The 11,548-nt window shown below is 33.5% G+C and overlaps 1 pseudogene; it reads right to left on the reverse strand.

The window, feature by feature from the left end:
- Positions 1 to 4,454: 4,454 nt before the first annotated feature.
- LOC114396876 lies at positions 4,455 to 10,744 on the reverse strand (annotated as a pseudogene).
- Positions 10,745 to 11,548: the final 804 nt, after the last annotated feature.

The following is an 11,548-nucleotide window of genomic DNA, read 5'->3' on the forward strand; positions in this document are numbered from 1 at the left end:
GTTTTTAAAGCCTTTTGGGCTTATCAGCTTACAAAGGCGCGCTCAAGGAGCATGAGAGTAAGTGGTTGTGCGCTAAGCAAGTTTGGATGCGCTAAGCGCGAGAAGAGACAACGTCCTCGCTGGATGGACTAGCTGCGCACTAAGCGCGCTGCTCTTTGGCTCAACATTCTCTAGGGTTTTGTTTTTGCTTAGCGGGCAGACTTCCTTACTAAGCGGATGAGTCTCGCTTAGCCAATCTGGCTCATTGAGCGAGCCTTTCAGCAATATTTCAACATCTTCTCTTTTTTAGCCTAAAAACCCAATTAAATCCAACATTAGTCAACAAAAATGGAGTTTTTACTGTATAAATTCACACAAGAATAAATTATTTACAAATTTTGCAAAAGAAACCATACATTAGAGGTACATTTCTACTTTTTATCCTATTTTTAGTGCAATTAAAGCTCATGAATAACAATTAACAATAGGATACCAAAAAAAGGATCACGTGATTCACTTATTTATTTTTCACAGAAAAGTAAGGATACCGAAGATCCATTGGGTTTTTATGAGTGAAAGAAAAATTTGTAGATTGTTGATTTTTTTTGTAGATCTTATAATTTTAAATGTTTTCTAAAAATTCATAGAGTTCATTAAAATCTTATAAATCTATAAAGTTCTTCCAAATCTTTTGATTTAATGTTTCTATAAATCAAATAAAATTTAAACTACAAAATTCAAATCATAAAAGTCTTTTAAAAAAATATTAAAATTTATTATACTCTCATAAAGGCTTTTAAAATCCACATATTTTTATTATGTTTAAAAAGTATTTTAAAATCCTAATCCAATACACCCTTAAAAAGATGTCATGTGAAGATTAGCAAAATAGTTTCACTACTAGAAAATCACCTTTTTACATCAGTTAAAAGCATCATTTTACATCGGTTATCACACGTCATTGTAGCCGGTGTCGTTAAAACACTCGAATCTTTCTACATCGATTGTCTAACCGTCTTAGAATGGTGCGGTTCAAAGACGGGTCTCAAGCCATACCCGTCTTAGAATTCTTACCATTCTACGTCGATTCTAGCGTCGAATCGATGTAGAATTGTACCCATTCTACATCGGTTTTCCTAATAACCAATGTAAAATGTCCGACATTCTACATCGTTTGTGACCGTGGACCGTCGTAAAATCTTAACTCATGGTAAAACATTCTACATCGGTTTCATAATAACTGATGTAGAATATCCACAAATCCTACATCAGTTGTCCTAATAACCGATGTAGAATTATTAATATTTTTTTTTGTTCATGAATGATAATAACAATGGAAATATAATTTGATTTTCCATAATTCTAAGACGTAATTACACCTGAACCAAACCATATACAAAAGCCCACATTCACAAAAATGAAAGCAAGTACATTATTATATATATAAAAGATAACCTTATCCTAAATTGTTAAAAGCCAGGCTTAACCTCTTCAAGTTTTTAAGACCTGCAGGAAAGGGAGTGCATGCTATAAAACCAAGAATCCAGTGATTTGCCATACTTAGAACAACAAGTAAGAACATGAAACCATAAGTCCTCAAGTTTGGTCATTATAAATCAAGAGTTACCAAAAAAAAATTTCAAATCCATCGTTAGAGAAACCACATCCGTTGAGATTTAAGCATGCCAGGGATGCTACCATTTACACCAAATCTACCATATAATAATAATATAATGAAATAAACTATTCAATACTTGCCTAGCTACAATATTGTTACTAGACACAAGTATAGAAAATTTACACCTTAATCATCCTCAATGGTAGCTGTTGCACTTAACTTTTATATTAGTAACAAAACATATGCATGTGCACTGTCAGATAGTAGACCACATTCAAAAGACTAAATAACACTGCATGTCACTTTACTAACATTATTTATTTATAAAAGTAGCAAACAAGAAGTCAACTAGCCCAAAGAAGACCAAAGCATCCATTAACCACGTTGACAAAGTGACCAAAGCCTCCCATACCTGCTTTTTCTACCTTGGTCAATGCCTCCTCTAGTAACATAATAGAATACTTACCATATACTAGTATTACTTCAGGTATCACTACTAGAATAATGTTTTTTTACGACATAGTATCTAAGTCGGTTATCCAGAATCGCCTTAGATAGTGGCGCGGTGGCAAACTTGTAATTATCAAAGCTGAGAATAATTTTTTACAACGTAAATTCTAAGGCGGTTATAAATAACCGTCTTAGTAATTCGCTGGGTGGCATTTTTGTAAATATAGAAAAAAGTTAAACGACGGGTTTGGACCAAAGCCGCCTTTGTTTTATTTCCCTCAAATTAGGGATTTTACAGCCATCCCTTTCCACTCTTCACCCAGCGTCCGTTTTGGTCTTCACCAGCATCCCCTTTGGTCTTCACCAAGTGTTGAAAGAGAAGTTTGTGACCCATCATCACTAAGCCCTGTCGAAGAGAAGTCTGTGACCCATCACTAAGCCCTATTCAAGGTGTGCCGTGCCGCAGTCCGATTGTATGAACTGGTAAGTACCCATGCCCTAGTGTTGCTTGCTTGAAAATGTGTAATGAATGGCATTGTCAAGACACGGTTTTTGTTTCGCTGGTAGGTAGGGGCTTTTATTTTGCCTTTCTCGATTAGCAACACACGGACGAAGGGCAGCTTGCTTGCGGCTTCAACATCTGCCAACCAAACCCTTAGTCATTTGGGATTTAAAGGTACCGCGTGTTCTTATTTTGAACCACATGTTTATGATACTATCTCATCTCATACTTAAACTCTTAACCACTTAATTATTAGGAAGAGTTAACTTGGTTTTAAAACTTAATGTTTTGACTGAGTTGAGTTTAGTAGAAATGTTATTCCCTCTGTTCCTAAATTATATAGCGCTTTTTTTTTTCAAAACTATTGATGTTTTACAAATTTATGTTTTAAAAATTATACAACTTTTTTAGCTTGGTATTATGAGGTCAGGTTTTCTTCTATTAAGTGTAGATGTAATGGCTTGAAAAGTCTTTTTAGCTTGCTATTATGAGGTCAGGTTTTCTTCTTTTAAAAATGTCAAAACTCAATCATCGTGTTTTCAGATTTGTTGTTTTAATGTGTAGTATACAGAAGTGGTTGCAGAAATGGATATAAAGAGTTTGTATTGTGAAATGTGGATTATGGACCATTAATTGAATATAAAGAGCTATGGTGTAATTTTGAATGATGTATGGAATGTAGATGTATGCGTCTGTTTTTTTCTTTTGTTTCCAAGGCTGATGTTATTGGTTGCGGAATGAAGGGAAGAATTTGGCTGACTAAAGCGTCTAGGTTTAGGTCTTCAGTTTGGAGAGTTGGTGGTAAACGTCCAGGTAAATCCCCCCTTATTGCTAGCAGAATATCATCTTTGTTTTCCTTTGTAATTTAGTGTGACGATTTTCATTTTGGTGCATTTTCGTTAGGTTATAATGCAAGTGACTCTGAGTCTGACGAAGAAGAAGATTCTTAAACAAACTAAATTTGATTTCATGTCCAAAATTTGAAAGGTGAGTTTATCCTGATCCCTGAACCCTTTCTTCGTGTTGCTAGTGATTTTACTCTTTTTATCTAATAGAAAAACTTGAGGCTTGTGCTCATGTGCCTTATTTCTTCATATTTAGATTGTTGTGTGTTTTGTATCAAGTAATTCAAATTTTCTTCTGACTTGGGAGTGTTATTACCTATTTTCTTATTAGTTGTATCTGTGTCATCTTTGAGAATGATGGGTTTTTCACATTAGTTCAATTGTGATTCCAGTTCCACAGTATTTCTTCAGCAACATCTGATTGATGATGGGTTGTATGTTCCGAGATCCAGAAATATGTTTTCCATGATTAGGCATGTGATGTGACTTCTCTACATGAGTATATTAAGAGTTTATGCCTAGTCTACCTGGGAGAGGGGTTTCAGAAATTATAAGTATTTTGTTTGTATGATGATTACTTTCTCTTGGACTTGAAAGGTTAACATGGATTACGTGTCCTCTTTTTATTTTGTATGTTGTTCCCCCTATCTACAGTGTTGTGCTTGTAAAATGAGATGTAATTAATCTCATTAGAAAAAATGAGACATGGTAAAGAGTACAGACTGCTAACTTGCCAAGATGCTAAGCTTATCCTCTATTGCTTTGTATATAATTTGACTGTTGTCTACATTCTTGGGAGAATAAGCTTTCAATATGTGGTTTAAAAGATATAGATGACGTTACAATGCAATTAATCTGGTGATTGAGTTGGTTATGGCACTTTCTTTTTAACCTTCTTGAAGTTTGATAGTGTTACTGAGAAAGTCTACTGAAAGTTTTTAAGGTAGATTATTAGCAAGGGCTGGGATGGGGGAGCATATAGATTTTGGGGTCAACATACTCAATTCGATCTTTATTTGCACAAAGTGAGAGGACAGCGTTGAAGAACAATATTGCATAATGTAACATATGATTAATAGGATAGGATGAATTTCTGGTTCAGGAGGTTACATCTAGGTTAATGCTTGGATGCAACCAGCCAGTTGTTATGGCTTTGATAGTTGCTATGGCTTCCAAACCACCAGCAGCCCCAAGACCATGACCAATCATTGACTGAAACGATAAGAAAATATAATGATAAACTTCAAGGTTAATGAAAGAATGTCGATAAGATTATGAAGCATTTAAAACTAAAAAAAAATGTTTCTTACCTTAGTTGCATTCATTTTCAATTCTGATGTGTCCTTAAAAACCTTTTTAATTGCATTAACCTCAGCCAAGTCACCAGCCAGTGTTGACGTGGCATGAGCATTCACATAGTTCACCTGTACAATTTAGAAATTAAACCAATAAGAAATCATCAATTTTACATAAACAATTGAATATAGAATCTAAACTTTTTCAAAGCAACATTCTAATTATGTGTAATTATGTATCGATCATTTCAGTTTGGATACTTGTGCCTTGGTAGTTGGTAGTACTCTCTATTTCTTACTTCTTCAGGAGAAACTCCAGCATCTTCTAAACTCTTGCTTATGCAAGATGAAACTCCAAGACCATCAACTCTTGGATCAGTCATGTGATGAGCATCACACGTTATGGCACCCCCAAATATTCTGCTATTATTTTGGCTCCCCTTTTTGTTGCACTCTCCAATTTTTTTTCAGTTATAGAGAATCAAGTTGTCATTAGGTGAACAAAAGTAAGTTAAAACAAAAACTTGTTAGGCCATATTGCTTTAGAATTACTAGTAAAAGATGTATATATAGCGTAAAAGAAAATTTTGGGTTCAAGTTTCTACCAGCACACCAGAGCCTTCACCCATCACAAAACCATCACGATCTTTGTCCCATGGTCTTGAAGCCTTCTTGGGGTCTTCGTTTCTGTGAGACAAAGCCCTGCAAGCAATGAAGCCTCCAAGACCACTAGGCATGATTGCTGCCTCAGTTCCACCAACCACCATGATATCTGCTTCACCTTTTCTAATGTGATTAGCAGCCGCACAAAAGCAGTAATTTGCCATTGCACAAGCAGTGGAAATTGAATAATTGGGACCCATTAGGCCTGTGTCTATAGCCAACAAGGCAGAACCCATGTTGGTGATGGAGTAGGGAATGAAAAATGGAGTAATTTTCTTATATCCCTTTTGTACAAGAGCTTCCACACCATTCGAGAAAGTCGTTATACCTCCCATTCCTGATCCCACCAGAACTCCTATTCTTGTTTTGTCCATCTGCTAGAGACATAATGAACGTATAATTTCGTACCAATCCTCCTCATTAAATCATAGTCCTAAGGATTACAACATGGACAAAACTTATATATAGTTCTTTCTTTAGGTGTTGTTTGTACTTTTCTCCAATTAAAATTGGAGTTTCACCTTGATAATCTTTTAATACAAACCTTTATTACATTGATGACTAAGGTAAAACTCCAACTCTAATTGAAAAAAAAAAACACCTATGAAACTGTATCTAAATTTTGTCCTTACAACAAATCAATCGCTACTGATATGGTTAGTGAACCTAAGAATAGAATTTTCTAGATTAGTTAGGCAACTACATAATGCAGCTACAAAAAATTCTGTGACTTACAGTGTCAAGGACTTGCTTTCCAAGGTTGGCATCATCAAGGGCCCTCTTGCCTGCAACAATGCAATACCGCCAGCAATTGTCAAGGCGCCGGTCATTCTTGCCATCAATGTAGCCTTCTGAACAGAAATCACGTATCTGACCTCCAAAACGGACCGAGAAGTTTGAGGCATTAAACCTATCTATTAGGCTTATCCCACTTTCTCCCTCAAGAAGCTTGTTGTAAAAGGCATCAACGTCACTACCAAAGACTGACACAAGACCCATTCCTGTTATTACTACCCGCTTTTTTGGATCCTTTTCTCTCTTTGGTGCTCCAACAGTTGGGGAAGCCATGGCCTTGATTGTTCTGCATCTTGGAGCTGCTGCTTCAATCCACAATAAAGTATAACATAAAAATGCATTCTAGTTTACGTCCTCCTATTTACGGTTACCCATGGAATATTGGGATTTGACTCATCTAAAGTAAACAATTCCCTTTAGAAGCTAAAATAAGTAATCACTGTCAACATTGATTTTTAATGTTATGTTTACATACATAACATAACAAATCATAAATACGTTAGAACTCCAACTGTTAGATTGGTAATAGGATGTAGAATAGCTCAAATTCAAAATAGGAGAAATAGACATAAAAAAAAAGGAATGCACCGCTTAAACAGTCTGGTTAACATGATAGTGGAACACTAATCTCAATTAAGACACACTATGTCTACCTATCCAACAAAAAGAGAAAACAGAATACTCTTCTAATTCCTGATCCGCATTTGAGAATCTAATTTGTTGGCCGTCCCTAACATACAAACACAACATACACGTAACACGTCTGCCGCTGCATCACATGAAGTGGAATTGAAACCACAGAAACAAGGACAATGCTTTAATGGGATATGTTAGCAATCATTCAAGTAACTAGTTCCCTCCAATATACATTTTCAAAGGACATTGGAATTCACACTACCACAATTACATTTTCAATATATATAAACATGCCCTTACAAGTTATCAAGGTTTTTTCCAATATGATATGCTACATCATTTTTCTGAATCAAGGAAAAAGAAAAGGAAATATTATTACTTTTTGTGAAAATTGTTGCTTGTTAATTGAGGGGCATTTTCCCTTTCCTTGACACATCACCATATCATGCAAATAGAATAGGAACGTATATAAGATAATATTTTCTAAATCCGAAGTGCAGATTCAGGCTTCCAAATGATGCTTACCCAAGTTTTCAATATTTATTTGTTTGGTTTCATGGCATGCTACCTTCCAAATGACTGTTACCACCCAAGACTAATATATAAATAAATAAAAGATTGCCAAGTGGCTGTATTTCATGTGCCATTGTTGCACTACTCAAATAGTATGAACTAGGGGAACAATGGGCAGGATTTGATCCTTACAATCTTAAATATACCACCCAATCCCTCTACCGGGTTGGAATTGAAAGAAAATTGAATTACTGGGTTGAGTTTTTTTTTTTTCGGGTACATTTGTGGCATTGAAGTTTGAATATATACTATCTCATACCATACTTAAACTCTTAACCACTTAATTATTAGGAAGAGTTAACTTGGTTTTAAAACTTAATGTTTTGACCGAGTTGAGTTTAGTAGAAATGTTATTCCCTCTATTCCTAAATTATATAGCGTTTTTTTTTCAAAACTATTGATGTTTTACAAATTTATGTTTTAAAAATTATACAACTTTTTTTCAACTATAGTCTCTAGACTCCGAATATTGATATTGCGTGGAAGCATGGCTTTAGAAGTTTTACAGCTGAATCTGATTCTCAGGTTGTGATTAATTTCTTTACCAAGTCATGTCCTGGTTCTCATTCTTGCTTTGGTTTGGTGAATCGGATTTTGAGATTTTGCTGGATTGAAGGAAATTTAGAGAGGTTTCATACACTGCGAGAAGCCAATTAGGTTGTAGATCTTCTTGCAAACTTTGTTCAGTCTTTGGAAAGTGGTTAGAGAATTTTTTATTTTGTTCCTTATTTTATTTTTCATGTCGAGTTGGCATATGCTTCTTCAACTGCTTTTCCTCATGATTTTTATTTTGTTTCTTTTGGGGCTTTAGCTCCACTTATCACAAAAATAAGACTCCAAATGTTGATGATGACTGATTCCAATTAGTATAGAATATTGGCAGACAAGAATAGGCACTAATAAATGACATTTCCTCTCCTATGTTACAGTCTATGCTTGTTTTCTTCAAACCAATCAAGTTTGCGATAGCATTCACTCTTGGTAATTTGCTTTCACTTGGAAGGTATGTTCTATTTTACAGCTGTATAATTATATTGTGATGCTGACTTCCTTGTGTTTTGCAATTTAATGTATTAGAAACAAGGATAAATTTAAATGGTCTCTAGTTCACTGGATTCCATTCACAGATTTCAAATATTCCGCTGTTGTCAGTAATGGACAATGTTCCTTTACTATTTAAATCAGTTAACACAGCACTAATCATATGAGCCTCAATGTTCCTTTATTCTGAGGATAACTGGACTAATCGTCTTATACGTAGTTGCATACTAGGCCTACACCGGAGACAGTGGTGCTCAGATTAGTAGGAATATTATAGGCGACAAAGATCTCTCCCTGAGTGTTTAACGCAATTGCATACTAGGACTCAAACTCAAGACATTTGTAGAACTAATTTGCTAAGCTACAAGATAGAAGGTTTTGTTTGGCAATATATATGGTTTATAAACAAAGACATTCTAGGTAGCATAAACTCCAATTTGAAACAACTGGACTCTGACATCATGAGGAAGCAAAACTGCAAACAAGGTTTAAGTTAACAAACGACACTGAGCACAAATTTTAGTGATTTATCCCACACACACTAAAATTTGACTGTTTGATGAAAATAAATTACAAAACTACCAATCTGCCATATTTGTTTAAGAGCATCCTCTCTCTACATTAAAATATCTGCATTGAATGAAAGTGTTTTTAGGACTTATTTTCCAACAAGAGAGTTTTTAGGAGTTTTTTAATTATTTTTATTTTATTTTTATGAGTTGTTATTACTCTCAATAAGACATTTCTTATCCTAATTTTATATATTAAGCATTTAATTTAGTTTTTCTTTTCAAATATGCTTTTTAATTTTAATTTGAAATTTAATTTGATTTAACAACTAGTTAAAAAAATCCTTTCTCAATTGTCTCAAATCACTCTCCTTTAAATTTATTCTTAATTATTTTCCAACAAGAGAGTTTTTAGGAGTTTTTTTTAATTATTTTTATTTTTATTTTTATGAGTTGCTATTACTCTCAATAAGACATGTTTTATCCTAATTTTATATGTTAAGCATTTAATTTAGTTTTTTTTTTCAAATATGCTTTTTAATTTGAATTTGAAATTTAATTTGATTTAACAACTAGTTAAAAAAATCCTTTCTCAATTGTCTCAAATCACTCTCCTTTAAATTTATCTTTGTTTATATGTTTGATTTTCTTAACCGCTTATTTCTTTCAATTTATTCTTTTTCATCTTTATTTATAAATTAAATTTTAATAATTTTTAAAAGAAATTATCAAATAGTTAAAAATAATATTTTATCACTAAATAAATTATTTCTTTTAAATTTAACATATAATCTACATGGTGAATGATATTTATTTTTAACTTTTTTAATTATAATATAATTTATATATTAAAAAAATTATTATAAATTTTAATTATATAAAAAACATTTATTCTATATATTATACCACCTAATATACTAGTTTAATTATTAACAAAATTTAAGAGTGATCAAACAGTGGAAGCACATGATGCAAAGACACCAATGCAAAATTGCAATTAAACATATAGTTACTAAAAGGAATCATCATGTGAGAAAGTAGCTGGAAGGAGATGATATTTATGTTGAACTATGTATGATTGAAATAAAGAAACAAAAAGCAGGTGGCAGACAGGAAAACCCAAAAAATAAAGTGACAGAAGTGATAAAAGTTCCTCTATATGCAGTTTAAAAATATTTTATAGACTAAAACTAAAAATTTAAAATTTTATAAGAACCATAAACATATTTAACCTAATAAAAAAAGAGTATGCCAGCCATGTTCCTTAAAACATAATAGTGTGTTTAAGCTCAAAATTAAAAAGAAAGCAAGTTGCTTACTCATAGTCAAGGCTTTCAATAGGGCAGAGGTTAGCACAAACAATAGCAATCTGGGAGGTGGTGTTAGTCCCCTTCATAAGAAGTGGCTTTGTATGAGCCTTGTTTCGGTCATATATCCTTGACCAGTACCCTCCACTTTCTTCATTCCCATCCCACAAATCTTCATCTTCTGCATCCATCTTCTCAGCTCCTTCGCCGCTGGTTGGTGTCATGATAAGAACCTAATGTATACTACAGCACATGTATATTAATCAGAACCTGCAACAAGCACAACCCCATCTTAAGCATGTGGTGTGATCAAAGTGCCATCTCACATTCAACACTCAAAATTAACCTTCCCTTTACTTTCCTGTACAGAAACAACTTGCAAATTATTGAAACTGATACCATATTGAAGATTGAAGATTCAGAGAATCTAAAAAAGAATTGATCAAAAAGTGAGTTCTGTACAAACGAGTATTAACTGCTAACTTATTTAACTAACCAGTAACCTCTAATACAAATCATGTCAACAACCATGGCTTTCAACATTTTACAACTGTGAAGACTAGTTTTGAACCATAGTCATTCAACTGGTTGATATTCCGGAAATTGTTGGATCAACATTAATCACATGAATAGTTGACATATACAACAAAAAGGGATCATAGGAAAGTTTATCAGCACAAACTAAGGTATAAAATTATGACAGTTGAGATAACAAAAAGTCTAATATGAAGAACCCCATCAACTAACTAGTCAACCCACAGAGTCTAATCTAAAGAAAACAAAAAGTCTAGCAATTTTGCTGTATGTTTTTCAGTTAGGAATATAGAGAAAACACAAAAGGCCTGTATATGTGAGCAGAGTGTAGAAAAAAGACACAAAATTAACCAACCACACTTTTTTTACTTCAAGCCCACGACTGATTCAAGTAAGCCAACACTACTAAGTGTCTCTTCTAAAATCCTAAGACCTAGACCCCCAAAACAAATTCTTGTTTTTGTTGACAACCATTGAACCTGTCTTTGGCAGTAAAAAAATTAAGAGCAGGCCAATCATGAAATTAATACAACAAAACCCATGAATTAAGTTCAAAACTCATAACTCCAATACAAATAGTAATTTTTTTACCTGAAAAAATTCATTACACCAACCATTTAATTTTTTTCCCATACCTAACAGAACAAACAAGTATAGCCCTTGTAAATGAAATTTAGTTATTCAGATTTCAGATGGATTTAAAAATCCAAAGTTGATGAAAAAGGTGACAATGTTTGGGAATTAGGGGTGGTTTGGGGGTCAGAATGATGAGAGGACCTGTTATTAATTTCACACCACACC

Source organism: Glycine soja, chromosome 18 (assembly GCF_004193775.1).
Source record: "Glycine soja cultivar W05 chromosome 18, ASM419377v2, whole genome shotgun sequence".
Taxonomy (NCBI): Eukaryota; Viridiplantae; Streptophyta; class Magnoliopsida; order Fabales; family Fabaceae; genus Glycine; species Glycine soja.